At 38.2% G+C, this 17,111-nt stretch overlaps 1 protein-coding gene across 8 annotated transcripts in view; it reads left to right on the top strand.

Moving 5' to 3' along the window:
- Positions 1–17,111, top strand: part of SLC38A9 (solute carrier family 38 member 9) — a 109,582-nt gene that overhangs the window by 20,586 nt on the left and 71,885 nt on the right. The gene's annotated exons all lie outside the window — the stretch shown is intronic.

The following is a 17,111-nucleotide window of genomic DNA, read 5'->3' as shown; positions in this document are numbered from 1 at the left end:
AGTACCACCTGTGTAATATTATAATTTAATATTTTTTTAATTTATTAACTTTGAAAAATTAGGGTTAATTTAGCCTCATCATGTATTTGTGAAATGATGAAATATTGTTTATACTTTTTTCTAATATGCATTGTAGTCAATGCCAAGTAGTTAAAATAGCGTTTATCTTTGTGCTACCTAAAATCATCTTACATATAACCACACTTTTGGAAACTGTCTTAGGCTGTTAGAATATAAAGAACAACATTTGATACTTTTAGATTGCTTATCCTCAGTTTAGTTTGTGGTTGACTTTATCTCTTCCACTAGGTGGCAGTCAAAGTCACGTTTCGGTTCAAATATAAGAATTTTAAGAACTGCTTTGGGCTAAAAGATAACGTGCTGGACCTGCTTATCATTTTGTTGGACCTGGGGTCTAATTAGACTTAGGTGGAAGAAGGAGCTTGTCACTGTAGAGGAATGATACATGTCATAATTATTTGGATTATTTGGGGAACTTTTGCAAACTACACAAATCCACTTTTCCCTCTGCATGCCTCCGCTCCCCTCTCCTCCCCTCCCCTCCCCTATTAGTTTTTTTACCTGGTTTGGGGTGGAGTGAGAAATGTGGGTGGCAGAACAGGAAGGTTTAGAAATCTGCTATACTGTATTTGATAATATTCCATTGGCAATCACTGGTCTTAGAGATTGTTTTCCTGCTTTTCCCAGACTTTCTGGTAACCAAATATTAGACCTGGTATTCAGGATTGCTTCATGCTTTGCTGCTGCTCTGGGATTATGACCTTTGGGAGTTGACTACCCCAGCCAGCCTGAAACCAAACTGTGAAGTGGTTAATTTGGCTTTGAACTTCCCTTTTTCCATTTTCTCAAACTCTGTTTCCTCTTCCTTTTTTCCCAGGACTTAGGGCTTTCTTGCTTCTCTCTATGTGCCCAGTTTTTGCTCAGGGAATTCACTCAAAAATTTCCTCTAGACAGTGCTTTGTAAATTATACTTTTTCTTCTTCCCCTTATTCACTAGTGCTTATCTGTCCTATTCGTGCAGGGCTCTTTTGTCTGTTTAGGTGTTACAATGGCAAACAATCTGATGTGTCAAAGACCTAGTCTATTACTTTTCCATGGCTGTTTGCATTTTAATAAGGAGAATCCTAGAATATAAAAGCCTAACCTAGGGCTTCCCTGGTGGCACAGTGGTTAAGAATCAGCCTGCCAGTGAAGAGGACATGGGTTCGAGCCCTGGTCCAGGAAGATCCCACATGCTGCAGAGCAGCTAAGCCCCGTGCACCACAACTACTGAGGCTGTGCTCTAGAGACCGCGAGCCACAACTACTGAGCCCATGCACCACAAGTACTGAAGCCCACGTGCCTAGAGCCTGTGCTCTGCAACAGTAGAAGCCACGGCAATGAGAAGCCCACGCACCACAATGAAGAGTAGCTCCCTCTCACCGCAACTAGAGAAAGCCCACGTGCAGCAACGAAGACCCAACACAGCCAAAAATAAATAAATAAAATAAATAAATTTATATAAAGAAATTAATTAATTAATTAATTAAAAGCCTAACCTAAAGGTTAGATTTTTCTAATTGATAACATTTCAAGTACTCTGGTAAGCCAGTGGGGTAGAGGTAGACATTGAAAATAGGCAGTTCCTGGTGCCCTTCAAACATACTAAGCATGCTTATGGCCCCTTTTTTTTTTTTTTACAGTGTCTACTTGTCTACACATCTGTAAACTGGCCTCTCTCACTTTCATGTGTCAATAATACTATCACTGAATAGCAGCCTGAATTGATTCTTTTTGGTATTTGTGGTCCTGGGTCGGGGGGCGCATAACAAAGTGAAGAGTTTATCTATTAATGTGCCCTGGACCAATAACAGTGATTGGGAGTGATTATTGAGGCTTGGTAGTTTCATAGTTGGGGATTTATACAGATCTAGAAAAGTAGTTTTCCCAAGAGGGTTGGTTTCCAGAGCTGCATAAATTGCATTTTGAGGAACTTGCCATCCATGTTAAATAGACAGGACCAGGGCCCTTAACCATTTATCAGTGCCATGGAGCTGATACCAACTTGCTGATTGTATTACAACTTCTGTACCCTTCCCTCTCCTTCCTCCTTTTCTCCCTACTCTCTTCCCTCTCCTCTTTTCTCTCCCTTTTTAGTCCACTTCTCTAACCTCTCTTCTCCCCACTCTCCACCATTATTTTTCTCCAGTGGAACTCTTTTTGCTAAATGCTTGAAGAGGGCAACCCTGGCCATGGATTCAGAGATGCTTTAAATCTAACTAAAGGGACTTCCCTGGTGGTGCAGTGGTTAAGAATCTGCCTGCCAATGCAGGGGACACAGGTTCGAGCCCTGGTCCGGGAAGATCCCACATGCCATGGAGCAACTAACCCTGTGCGCCACAGCTACTGAGCCTGCGCTCTAGAGCCTGCATGCCACAACTACTGAAGCCCATGCGCCTAGAGCCCATGCTCTGCAGCAGGAGAGGCCACCACAATGAGAAGCCAGCGCACCGCAACGAAGAGTAGCCCCCTCTTGCCACAACTAGAGAAAGCCTGCGCACAGCAACAAAGACCCTATGCAGCCAAGAATAAATTAATTAATTTAAATAAATAAATAAATAAATCTAACTATGGACTTTGTTAGAATGGGATCTTATTTCTAGTCCCATCAGAACCTTTTTATTCTCAAGTTCACAGGTTCTTTTACTTCTGTCTCTCTTTCCAGATGTCTTTGTTTGCTTAACTATCCTTTTGTATCCATATCTGCTTGCCTGAGTTGCTTCCATTTCTTTCCTTATTCTCTCTGGTCTGTCTGATTTTGCTGTTTCCTTCGTTGCCTCTAAACTAATGCTTTATTTTCTTCCCTTTCTTCCTCCCTCATTGACATTATTTGGACAAGCCTGAAGAAAGAGGGAGCCTAATGAGTTTGGTGCTCATTAGTGCCAATCAAGTGTGTTTTGTTGGGAGGAAAGGGTATGAAGAGTTGGGCTAGCATCTTTCTCTGTCTACTCAGTATTATAACATCTCCAAGTATACAGTTGAAAGGCTTTTAGTGTGTAAACCAAAAAATAATGCAGGGGGCTGCAAATAAGAAAATAGTTTATTGGGGGGGGGTCTTAAAATTACAATTCGGGAGACACAGATTTGGGTAATCCTGAAAGTGTTCTGAGGAAGAGAAAGAGTCAGGGGCTTATAAAGACAAAAAGCCACAAGGTTGTTAATTGCCTGGGAAGAACTGTGATTTATCCTTAAGGAATCACAAGTTGTTTTAGGATAGGGGTCCTACAGGTAGATAGACTGTCACTAGTTATTTTAGGGTAAGGATCCAATAAGTATCTTGAGTTTCTGGCAGATGTTCTGGATGACTTGCTTGTAAGGTCAAAAGGTCACACTCCATCCAGGCTGAGACATGCATAAGTCACAATTCCTTAATGGCTTCCCAGCTCCATTTTCGAGAGCTGTCAGCAATACCAACTCCATTTGGATTTTCCTTTCACAAGTAATTATACTATTACTGCAAAAGCAATGAAACCAATTGCAAGCGTACAATAAGAAAATTGAAACTCCTTTTAACAAACAGACTTAAAATCAAATATTTTAAAGTTATGGAAGCACATGAAATTTATGGATCTTGTTAAAAGCCGAATGGCTGACTGTAACCCAAAGATAAGGAACTGATGTAAAAATAACATACTGAGATTATGTATCTTTGGCTTGCCTATTATTTTTTAGTCTTAGTCTGAAATTGTCTCCAAAAGTCCATTACATATTTTTTCTATGGCTTCTTTTTTTAAGATTTCTTCTTGCAATCTGTTCTGTATTCCTTTGTCACAAGGTATGGTTTCCAAGATCTTTTAAATATTAAGAGATAAGTGAATGCCTCAACATTTTAAGTGAGGAAATATGTTTTCTATACAGTAACATAGAAAGTTACTTTGGTGCTGCACTTAATTTAAAAAGCCTGATTTCATTGCAACAGCATCACACTTCCTCATTTCTTCTATTTCAGTTAGTTTATAATTTATCTTGGCATGTTCTCACTACTTCAATTAAGGTTATTTCTCTCAAATTTGAATTTGAATTCCAACAATTCATATCTCTCATATTTGAACTTGAATTTCATCAAATTGAAATTTGCATTTCCTCAAATTCATATATGACTTGTTTATTCTAACACGAGTTTTTATATCTACCAATACCTCTGATTTTTTATTTTCTTATACCTCTTCTGTAGAATAGCTTAATCTTCTCTTAAATCCTGTCTTATTCATTATAAATTGATGTAGGCATTGATGTTCATTCTGTCTTTGTTGTTATGCCCTACGACTTACATATTAAAATTTATATTAATTTATTATATTTTATTTTGTTTCTCTTTTATTATAGTTAGAGAATTATTTTTATTTTTTATTATTTTTCTTATTTATTTATTTATTTATTTATTTATTTATTTATTTATTTATTTATGGCTGCGTTGGATCTTCGTTGCAGCTCACGGGCTTTCTCTAGTTGCGGGGAGCGGGGGCGCAGGCTTCACATTGCGGTGGCTTCTCTTGTGGTGGAGCATGGGCTGTAGGTGCGTGGGCTTCAGTAGTTGCAGCACACAGGCTCAGTAGTTGTGGCTTGCGGGCTCTAGAGCGCAGGCTCAGTAGTTGTGGCACACGGGCTTAGTTGCTCCATGGCATGTGGGATCTTCCCGGACCGGGGCTGGAACCTGTGTCCCCTGCACTGGCAGGCAGATTCTTAAGCACTGGGCCACCAGGGAAGTCCCTATTTTTATAAATATTTTCTTTTTTTTTTTTTTTTTTTTTATTCACACACACACACACTGTATTTTATTTTTACAAGACATAAAGAGACTGACACCAAGCATTGTACATGGATGACCACAACAAAAGCAACACTGATTGCAATTACCAAACATGAAACACACTCATACTATGTCATAATATTGACATTCAGTCCAGTAATCCTCCACTGTAACAGCTCCTTTACTTTGCAGTGAAAATTGATTTGTATATTCTTTGCCTCTGAGTCCTTGTGGGATTTTTTTTTTTTTAATTCAGACAGAAAGTCACAGAAATTATACTCATCCTCATCAGTTCACTCAGTCCCATGTAATTAATTTTTTTTTTTCATCTTGATCTTTTGTTAGCACTTTTATGAGTTCATCAGTTTTTCATTAGAGTTCTGAAAATGCTTATTCATTCAGTTCAGCAGTACAGTCAGTTACCAGAAACCTGTACTTGTCAGAGTCTTTTCCATGAATTTCTTGAAGATGAAAACCCTTTTATAGGAACATATTTGCAAAATCATCAGAGTACACCCAGAACTGTCTGTAAATGACAAAAGACTTAAGAATGACCACGGTTAAAGATTTGATGAAAGTTCATAATAATGCAGTTGACAAGAAAATTAGTTATTTCTGAGATATACATTTTAAAGTAATAACTAGGATTATTACTTATAACATTATACCAGAACATATAAGATTTTTAGAAATTTCATGTAATGTCTGAAACATTTATATTAACATATTTCCATACATATTTCCATACAAATACAAATATAAGATTTTTAGAAATTTCATGTAATGTCTGAAACATTTATATTAACATATTTCCATACAAATAACCCAATGAAAGTTTAGTATTAGTTGTTTTGTTTGTTTTTTTATACTGCAGGTTCTTATTAGGCATCAGTTTTATACACATCAGTGTATACATGTCAATCCCAATTGCCCAATTCAGCACACCACCATCCCCACCTCACCGCAGTTTTCCCCCCTTGGTGTCCATATGACCATTCTCTACATTTGTGTCTCAACTTCTGCCCTGCAAAACTGGCTCATCTGTACCATTTTTCTAGGTTCCGCATACATGCATTAATATACGATATTTGTTTTTCTCTTTCTGACTTACTTCACTCTGTATGACAGTCTCTAGATCCATCCATGTCTCAACAAATGACTCAATTTTGTTCCTTTTTATGGCTGAGTAATATTCCATTGTATATATGTACCACAACTTCTTATCCATTCGTCTGTTGATGGGCATTTAGGTTGCTTCCATGACCTGGCTATTGTAAATAGTGCTGCAATGAACATTCGGGTGCATGTGTCTTTTTGAATTACGGTTTTCTCTGGGTATATGCCCAGTAGTGGGATTGCTGGGTCATATGGTAATTCTATTTTTAGTTTTTTAAGGAACCTCCATATTGTTCTCCATAGTGGCTGTATCAATTTACATTCCCACCAACAGTGCAAGAGGGTTCCCTTTTCTCCACACCCTCTCCAGCATTTGTTGTTTGTAGATTTTCTGATGATGCCCATTCTAACAGGAGTGAGGTGATACCTCATTGTAGTTTTGATTTGCATTTCTCTAATAATTAGTGATGTTGAGCATCTTTTCATGTGCTTCGTGGCCATCTGTATGTCTTCTTTGGAGAAATGTCTATTTAGGTCTTCTGCCCATTTTTGGATTGGGGTGTTTGTTTCTTTGATATTGAGCTGAATGAGCTGTTTATATATTTTGGAGATTAATCCTTTGTCCGTTGATTCATTTGCAAATATTTTCTCCCATTCTGAGGGTTGTCTTTTCGTCTTGTTTATGGTTTCCTTTGCTGTGCAAAGGCTTTGAAGTTTCATTAGGTCCCATTTGTTTATTTTTGTTTTTATTTCCATTACTCTAGGAGGTGGATCAAAAAAGATCTTGCTGTGATTTATGTCAAAGAGTGTTCTTCCTATGTTTTCCTCTAAGAGTTTTATAGTGTCCAGTCTTATATTTAGGTCTCTAATCCATTTTGAGTTTATTTTTGTGTATGGTGTTAGGGAGTATTCTAATTTCATTCTTTTACATGTAGCTGTCCAGTTTTCCCAGCACCACTTATTGAAGAGACTGTCTTTTCTCCATTGTATATCTTTGCCTCCTTGTCATAGATTAGTTGACCATAGGTGCGTGGGTTAATCTCTGGGCTTTCTATCTTGTTCCATTGATCTATGTTTCTGTTTTTGTGCCAGTACCATACTGTCTTGATTACTGTAGCTTTGTAGTATAGTCTGAAGTCAGGGAGTCTGATTCCTCCAGCTCCATTTTTTTCCCTCAAGACTGCTTTGGCTATTCGGGGTCTTTTGTGTCTCCATACAAATTTTAAGATGATTTGTTCTAGCTCCGTAAAAAATGCCATTGGTAATTTGATAGGGATTGCATTGAATCTGTAGATTGCTTTGGGTAGTATACTCATTTTCACAATGTTGATTCTTCCAATCCAAGAACATGGTATATCTCTCCATCTGTTGGTATCATCTTTAATTTCTTTCATCAGTGTCTTATAGTTTTCTGCATACAGGTCTTTCATCTCCCTAGGTAGGTTTATTCCTAGGTATTTATTCTTTTTGTTGCAATGGTAAATGGGAGTGTTTCCATAATTTCTCTTTCAGATTTTTCATCATTAGTGTATAGGAATGCAAGAGATTTCTGTGCATTAATTTTGTATCCTGCAACTTTACCATATTCATTAATTAGCTCTAGCAGTTTTCTGGTGGCAGTTTTAGGATTCTCTATGTATAGTATCATGTCATCCGCAAACAGTGACAGTTTTACTTCTTCTTTTCCAATTTGTATTCCTTTTATTTCTTTTTCTTCTCTGATTGCCGTGGCTAGGACTTCCAGAACTATGTTGAATAATAGTGGTGAGAGTGGACATCCTTGTCTCGTTCCTGATCTTAGAGGAAATGCTTTCAGTTTTTCACCATTGAGAATGATGTTTGCTGTGGGTTTGTCATATATGGCCTTATTATGTTGAGGTAGGTTCCCTCTATGCCCACTTTCTGGAGAGTTTTTATCAGAAATGGGTGTTGAATTTTGTCAAAAGCTTTCTCTGCCATCTATTGAGATGATCATATGGTTTTTATTCTTCAATTTGTTAATATGGTGTATCACATTGATTGATTTGCGTATATTGAAGAATCCTTGCATCCCTGGGATAAATCCCACTTGATCGTGGTGTATGATCCTTTTAATGTGTTGCTGGATTCTGTTTGCTAGTATTTTGTTGAGGATTTTTGCATCTATATTCATCAGTGATATTGGTCTGTAATTTTCTTTTTTTGTAGTGTCTTTGTCTGGTTTTGGTATCAGGGTGATGGTGGCCTCATAGAATGAGTTTGGGAGTGTTCCTTCCTCTGCAATTTTTTAGAAGAGTTTGAGAAGGATGGGTGTTAGCTCTTCTCTAAATGTTTGATAGAATTCACCTGTGAAGCCATCTGGTCCTGGACTTTTGTTTGTTGGAAGAGTTTTAATCACAGTTTCAATTTCATTACTTGTGATTGGTCTGTTCATATTTTCTGTTTCTTCCTGATTCAGTCTGGGAAGGTTATACCTTTCTAAGAATTTGTCCATTTCTTCCAGGTTGTCCATTTTATTGGCATAAAGTTGCTTGTAGTAGTCTCTTAGGATGCTTTGTATTTCTGCGGTGTCTGTTGTAACTTCTCCTTTTTCATTTCTGATTTATTGATTTGAGTCCTCTCCCTCTTTTTCTTGATGAGTCTGGCTAATGGCTTATCAATTTTGTTTATCTTCTCAAAGAACCAACTTTTAGTTTTATTGATCTTTGCTATTGTTTTCTTTGTTTCTATTTCATTTATTTCTGCTCTGATCTTTATGATTTCTTTCCTTCTGCTAACTTTGGGTTTTGTTTGTTCTTCTTTCTCTAGTTTCTTTAGGTGTAAGGTTAGATTGTTTACTTGAGATTTTTCTTGTTTCTTTAGGTAGGCTTGTATAGCTATAAACTTCCCTCTTAGAACCGGTTTTGCTGCATCCCATAGGTTTTGGGTCGTCGTGTTTTCATTGTCATTTGTCTCTAGGTATTTTTTGATTTCCTCTTTGATTTCTTCAGTGATCTCTTGGTTATTTAGTAACGTATTGTTTAGCCTCCATGTGTTTGTCCTTTTTACGTTTTTTTCCCTGTAATTCATTTCTAATCTCATAGCGTTGTGGTCAGAAAAGATGCTTGATATGATTTCAATTTTCTTAAATTTACTGAGGCTCGATTTGTGACCCAAGATGTGATCTATCCTGGAGAATGTTCCATGCGCACTTGAGAAGAACGTGTAATCTGCTGTTTTTGGATGGAATGTCCTATATATATCAATTAAATCTATCTGGTCTATTGTGTCATTTAAAGCTTCTGTTTCCTTATTTATTTTCATTTTGGATGATCTGTCCATTGGTGTAAGTGAGGTGTTAAAGTCCCCCACTATTATTGTGTTACTGTCGATTTCCTCTTTTATAGCTGTTAGCAGTTGCCTTATGTATTGAGGTGCTCCTATGTTGGGTGCATATATATTTATAATTGTTATATCTTCTTCTTGGATTGATCCCTTGATCATTATGTAGTGTCCTTCCTTGTCTCTTGTAACATTCTTTATTTTAAAGTCTATTTTATCTGATATGAGTATAGCTACTCCAGCTTTCTTTTGATTTCCATTTGCATGGAATATCTTTTTCCATCCCCTCACTGTCAGTCTGTATGTGTCACTAGGTCTAAAGTGGGTCTCTTGTAGACAGCATATATATGGGTCTTGTTTTTGTATCCATTCAGCCAGTCTATGTCTTTTGGTTGGGGCATTTAATCCATTCACATTTAAGGTAATTATCGATATGTATGTTCCTATGACCATTTTCTTAATTGTTTTGGGTTTGTTTTTGTAGGTCCTTTTCTTCTCTTGTGTTTCCCACTTAGAGAAGTTCCTTTAGCATTTGTTGTAGAGCTGGTTTGGTGGTGCTGAATTCTCTTAGCTTTTGCTTGTCTGCAAAGCTTTTGATTTCTCCATCAAATCTAAATGAGATCCTTGCCGGGTAGAGTAATCTTGGTTGTAGGTTCTTCCCTTTCATCACTTTAAGTATATCATGCCACTCCCTTCTGGCTTGCAGAGTTTCTGCTGAGAAATCAGCTGTTAACCTTATGGGAGTTCCCTTGTATGTTATTTGTCGTTTTTCCCTTGCTGCTTTCAATAATTTTTCTTTGTCTTTAATTTTTGCCACTTTGATTACTATGTGTCTCGGCGTGTTTCTCCTTGGGTTTATTCTGTATGGGACTCTCTGCGCTTCCTGGACTTGGGTGGCTATTTCCTTTCCCATGTTAGGGAAGTTTTCGACTATAATCTCTTCAAATATTTTCTCTGGTCCTTTCTCTCTCTCTTCTCCTTCTGGGACCCCTATAATGCGAATGTTGTTGCGTTTAATGTTGTCCCAGAGGTCTCTTAGGCTGTCTTCATTTCTTTTCATTCTTTTTTCTTTAGTCTGTTCTGCAGCAGTGAATTCCACCATTCTGTCTTCCAGGTCACTTATCCGTTCTTCTGCCTCAGTTATTCTGCTATTGATTCCTTCTAGTGTAGTTTTCATTTCAGTTATTGTATTGGTGATCTCTGTTTGTTTGTTCTTTAATTCTTCTAGGTCTTTGTTAATCATTTCTTGCATCTTCTCAATCTTTGCCTCCATTCTTATTCCGAGGTCCTGGATCATCTTCACTATCATTATTCTGAATTCTTTTTCTGGAAGGTTGCCTATCTCCACTTCATTTAGTTGTTTTTCTGGGGTTTTTTCTTGTTCCTTCATCTGGTACATAGCCCTCTGCCTTTTCATCTTCTCTATCTTTCTGTAACTGTGGTTTTTGGTCCACAGGCTGCAGGATCGTAGTTTTTCTTGCTTCTGTTGTCTGCCCTCTGGTGGTTGAGGCTATCTAAGAGGCTTGATGGGAGGCTCTGGTGGTGGGTAGAGCTGACTGTTGCTGTGGCGGTCAGAGCTCAGTAAAACCTTAATCCACTTGACTGTTGATGGGTGGGGCTGGGTTCCCTCCCTGTTGCTGTGGCGGTCAGAGCTCAGTAAAACCTTAATCCACTTGACTGTTGATGGGTGGGGCTGGGTTCCCTCCCTGTTGGTTGTTTTGCCTGAGGCAACCCAACACTGGAGCCTACCGGTGCTCTTTGGTGGGGTTAATGGCAGACTCTGGGAGGGCTCACGCCAAGGAGAACTTCCCAGAACCTCTGCTGCCAGTGTCCTTATCCCCACGGTGAAACAGAGCCACTACTCGCCTCTGCAGGAGACCCCCCAACACCAGCAGGTAGGTCTGGTTCAGTCTCCCCCAGGGTCACTGCTCCTTCCCCTGGGTCCCGATGCACACATTACTTTGTGTGTGCCCTCCAAGAGTGGGGTCTCTGTTTCCCCCAGTCCTGTCAAAGTCCTGCAATCAATTCCCACTAGGCTTCAAAGTCTGATTCTCTAGGAATTCCTCCTCCCGTTGCCGGACCCCCAGGTTGGGAAGCCTGACGTGGGGCTCAGAACCTTCACTCCAGTGGGTGGAATTCTGTGGTATAAGTGTTCGCCAGTCTGTGAGTCACCCACCCAGCAGTTATGGGATTTGATTTTACTCTGATTGCGCCCCTCCTACCGTCTCACTGTGGCTTCTCCTCTGTCCTTGGACGTGGGGTATCCTCCTTGGTGAAGTCCAGGGTCTTCCTGTCAATGATTGTCCAGCAGCCAGTGGTGATTCTGGTGCTCTCGCAAGAGGGAGTGAGAGCACGTCCTTCTACTCCGCCATCTTGGTTAATCTAAATATTTTCTATTTTATTTATTTCAGCTTTATTGAGGAATAATTGGTCTATTTTATTAAGGCTAGTAAATTTGGGTGTTAAAAATAATTGCTTAAAAAGAGGGCATGGTCCTTAAACGTTGCTAGTGGGATTGAAACATGGTATGGCCACTCTCTTTTCCTTCCAGTTTTTTTGAGATATAATTGACATCCAGCACTGTATAAGTTTAAGGTATACACCATAATGATTTGAGTTACATACATTATGAAATGATTATCACAATAAGTTTAGTGTACATCCACCGTCTCATATAGATACAAACTATAAAAAATAGAAAAAAATATTTTTCCTTATGATGAGAACTCTTAGGATTTACTTTCTTAACAACTTTCATCTGTAACACACAGAATTGTTAACTATATTTATCATGTTGTACATTACATCACTAGTAGTTACTTATCTTGTAACTGAAAGTTTGTAGCTTTTCACTGCCTTCATGCATTCCCCTCCCTCACTCTGCCTCTGGTAACCACAAATCCGATCTCCTTTCCTATGAATTTGTTTGTTTTTGAAGTATAATTGATGTACAATGAAATGCTATGTTAGTTCCTGTTACACAACATAGTGATTGGTTATTTCTGTACATTTTAAAATGATCACCATGATAAGTTTAGTTACGATCTGTCACCATACAAAGCTATTACACTGACTATATTCCCCATACTATTCATTTCATACCCGTGACTCCTTTTGTAACTGGTATAGCCACTTTTTTTTTTTCTTTTGGTATAGCCACTTTTGAAAAACAGTTTGATAATTCTTAAAAATGTTAAATATAGAATTATCATTTGACCTAACAATTCTACCCCTAGGTATATACCCAAGAGAATTGAAAACATATGTCCACACAAATATAAAGAAATGTCCATAACATTTATAATAGCCAAAAGTGGAAACAATCCAAATGTCCTTCAGTTGATATATGTATAAACCAAATGTGATATATCCATACAACAGAATATTATTTGACTGTAAAAAAGAATTAAAATATCAATTCATGCTACAACATGTATGAACCTTGAAACCATGCTATGTGAAAGAGGCCACACAACATAAGACACATATTGTATGATTCAATTTATATGAACTATCTAAATTAGGTAAAGTCATAGAGACCGAAAGCAGATTAATGGCTGCCAGGGGCTGAAGAGAGGGGATAATGGAGTCCAGGATTTCTTTTGGGGTTGATGAAAATGTTCTAAAATTGATTATGGTGGGACTTCCCTGACAGTCCAATGGTTAAGACTCCCTGCTTCCAATGCACGGGGCATGGATTCAATTCCTGGTCAGGGAACTAAGATCCTGTATGCCTCATGGCAGAGCTAAAAAAAAAACAAAAATTGATTATGGTGATGGAGGCACAACTCCATAAATGTTTTAAAAACTATTGAATTGTATGTTTTAAATGGGTAAATTTTATGGTATGTGAATTAATATCTTAATAATTTTTTTTTTAATTAAAGAGGGCATGGGGGATTTCTGCTTATGACAAGGGCAGATTAAGGAATTTGGACCAACCATCTTGCTGAGAATAACTAGAAAAACTGACCAAAAAAAATGTTTTTAATCTGCCTAAAGACATGGGAGAACTGATAAAACAATGAAGAATAATGGGGTCTAGATCAAGAAGAAGGAGGAAACCAAGAAAGGGGAGTCCAGCATTTCCTCAAGGGTATCTGCCAATTCCAGTTGATTAGCTGGGTGGCTATTAAATTGACAGAGCTTTCAACAGCTTTACAAGGCTAGAGGGAGAAAAACTGGAATCCAGGGTTCACTAATAGTAGGTAGGCCCCATGCAAACTTTAGGTTGGAAGACCTAAGGTCTATAAGCCTAGAAATATGAGTGAACTGGAAATAGAATGGCCTTCTTTCAGGGACTGTAGCTCAACTTTAACTCATCTCAATCCCTAAAACTGGATTAAGGTAATCTAGGACTGCTAAGTGTCTCAAATTGGCTCCCAAAAGCAAATGTAAACCCTTTCTAAAGAAAATAATATTATTCTAGGCTTCAACTTATTTATACTGTTTTCTGTATACTAGAATTCTATTAAGTATTATGCCAGATACTTAATCAAAAATAGCTAGGCATAAGAGAAGATGAGACAACATGATTAGAAATTAAGAGACTTGATACACAAAAAAGACTGACAGATGATCCAGATAATGGAGTTATCAGAAACAGACTTTTTTTTTTTTAACATCTCTATTGGAGTATAATTGCTTTACAATGGTGTGTTAGTTTATGCTTTATAACAAAGTTAATCAGTTATATATATACATATGTTCCCATATCTCTTCCCTCTTGCATCTCCTTTCCTCCCACCCTCCCTATCCCACCCCTCCAAGTGGTCACAAAGCACTGAACTGATCTCCCCGCGCTATGCGGCTGCCTCCCACTAGTTATCTATTTTACATTTGGTAGTGTATATATGTCCATGCCACCCTCTCACTTTGTCACAGCTTACCCTTCCCCCTCCCCGTATCCTCAGGTCCATTCTCTAGTAGGTCTGTGTCTTTATTCCCGTCTTACCACTAGGTTCTTCATGGCTTTTTTTTTTTTCCTTAGATTCCATATATATGTGTTAGCATACTGTATTTGTTTTTCTCTTTCTGACTTGCTTCACTCTGTATGACAGACTCTAACTCCATCCACCTCACTACAAATAACTCAATTTCGTTTCTTTTTTTTTTAAATTTTTTAATTTATTTAATTTATTTATTTTTGGCTGCGTTGGGTCTTCATTGCTGTGTGTGGGCTTTCTCTAGTTCCTGCTAGTGGGGACTACTCTTCTTTGCGGTGTGTGGGCTTCTCATTGTGGTGGCTTCTCATTGTGGAGTACGGGCTCTAGGCGCACGGGCTTCAGTAGTTGTGGTTCACGGGCTCTAGAGCACAGGCTCAGTAGTTGTGGCGCATGGGCTTAGTTGCTCTGCGGCATGTGGGATCTTCCCGGACCAGGGGTTGAACCTGTGTCCCCTGCATTGGCAGGCGGATTCTTAACCACTGTGTCACCAGGGAAGCCCTCGTTTCTTTTTATGGCTGAGTAATATTCCATTGTATATATGTGCCACATCTTTATCCATTCATCCGATGATGGACATTTAGGTTGCTTCCATGTCCTGGGTATTGTAAATAGAGCTACAGTGAACATTTTGGTACATGACTCTTTTAGAATTATGGTTTTCTCAGGGTATATGCCCAGTAGTGGGATTGCTGGGTCGTATGGTAGTTCTATTTTTAGTTTTTTAAGGAACCTCCATACTGTTCTCCATAGTGGCTGTATCAATTTACATTCCCACCAACAGTGCAAGAGTGTTCCCTTTTCTGCACACCCTCTCCAGCATTTATTGAGAAACATACTTTTTAAAGACTATGTTTAGTATGTTCAGGGAAATTGAAATAAGGTTGAGAATTTTGGCACTGGCTAGAAATGTAAAAAAGAACCAAATTCATGAAAAATATTTATTGAATAAAAAAATAACCAAATGGAAAATCTGAAACTAAAAACTAAAAACCAAAAAACAGTAACCTAAGGTAAGAAATCAATCAATGATGAAAACAAATCAAGGCAAGGATATAGAAAAATGGGAATGATTATGTAGTACTAGAGTAAGTGTAAATTAGCATAATCACTTTGGAAAAGGGTTTGTAATTATCTGCTAACATTGAGTATACGCTGTTTATAATCAATAGAAATGTATGCACATTTCACCAAGAGCCATGTACAAAAATATAGATTATGAGTTATTCATAGGAGTGCCAAACTGGAAACAACCCAGATACCCACCAACTAGGAATGGTTAAATAAATTGTATTTTCATGTAATGGAATATTACACAGCTATGAAAATTAACAGTCTACAGCTGCACACAAGAATATGGATGAATCTCAGAAAGATAATGTTGGCAAAAGAAGCTAGACAGAAAAATACATTTTGTGTGATTCCACTTTATGTAAAGTTCAAAAACAAGTAAAACTCATTTCGTGTGTGTGTGCACCTGTGTGCACGTATGTGGGTCTACACTCATTTGAGAATATACTAGAATGTTAACTGATTATTTCTTTTTTTATAAATTTATTTATTTATTTATTTATAGCTGTGTTGGGTTTTGGTTGCTGTGCACGGGCTTTCCCTAGTTGCGGCGAGGGGGTGCTACTCTTTGTTGCGGTGCATGGGTTTCTCATTGCGGTGGCTTCTCTTGTTGAGGAGCATGGGCTCTAGGTGCGCAGGCTTCAGTAGTTGTGGCATGTGGGCTCAGTAGTTGTGGCTCGCGGGCTCTAGAGCGCAGGCTCAGTAGTTGTGGCGCACGGGCTTAGTTGCTCCACGGCATGTGGGATCTTCCCGGACCAGGGCTCGAACCTGTGGCCCCTGCATTGGCAGGCAGATTCTCAACCACCGTGCCACCAGGGAAGCCCTAACTGATTATTTCTAATGGGTGGTTTTTATTTTCTTCTATAACTTCTATATTATCCTCAACATAAACAATGTACTACTTTTATAATGAGAAAAAAAGTTATTCAGAAAATAAAGCATTCCTATAATTTAGGATAAAAATAGTATATGCAAAATGAAAAACCCATTTTATTAGAAACAGTGTTTAAATCACCTGTGCTTCTATAGGATGATACAAATTATCTTTTTTCTCTACTTAGGGGATGTTTTGTTTTGTTATTTTGTTTTGTTCTTGTATAGAGACTGTTCTGGAAAAAAAAGCATAAAGAAATATATTCCCATCACATAGAGGCAAGTGTTGTTAAAACATTTTAGTATATTTTTTTCTATCCTTTTCTATGATATTTTATGAGCTCATATACTGTATACAATTTAATGTGCTACTTTCTCAGTTTAAATTTCTGTTGCGTGCTGTTTTTACTTCTGTAAGCTATTCCCTAGTTACCAGCCTGCCTGCCTACCTGCTTCTCTCGTTCTCTGCTTCTGTCCTTCCCTCTCTACTTCCTTCCTCCCTTCCTTTTGTTCTTCTATTCCTTCCTTTTGTCAGTAAACATTCACTAAGCTCTTTATGGTGCCAGACACTTTGGGGAAGGAGATGGACACTCAGCAAAAAAAAAAGGGGGGGGAATCACTATGATGAGGGGTTATAAATATTTGACTTGTTATGTATATATACAAACGCACACACATATATTTTTTTTTCTTTTTAGCTCAGTACTCAATTTTCATTAGGAAAAAAATACTGATTTAACCCATCCTGATCCAGCATTACAAAGAACCCATGGGATCATATCCCAGCGAGTAACTATGCTGTAGGGTCTGGCCAAGCCCAGCCAGGAGTAGAATGAGGTCATTTGTGGTACTGACGGCTAGGTGTTTTGGGGGTTTCGGTGCAGGCATTGCTCTGTGTAAGAACATTCAGTGATCTAGGGCAGGAGTCAGCAAACTTTTTTTTCTGTAAAGAGCCAGATAGTAAATATTTTAGGCTTGTGGGCATATGGACTCAATTT

The sequence above is a fragment of the Balaenoptera musculus genome, chromosome 3, assembly GCF_009873245.2.
Source record: "Balaenoptera musculus isolate JJ_BM4_2016_0621 chromosome 3, mBalMus1.pri.v3, whole genome shotgun sequence".
NCBI lineage: Eukaryota > Metazoa > Chordata > Mammalia > Artiodactyla > Balaenopteridae > Balaenoptera > Balaenoptera musculus.
This window is presented reverse-complemented; position numbering and strand designations above follow the sequence as displayed.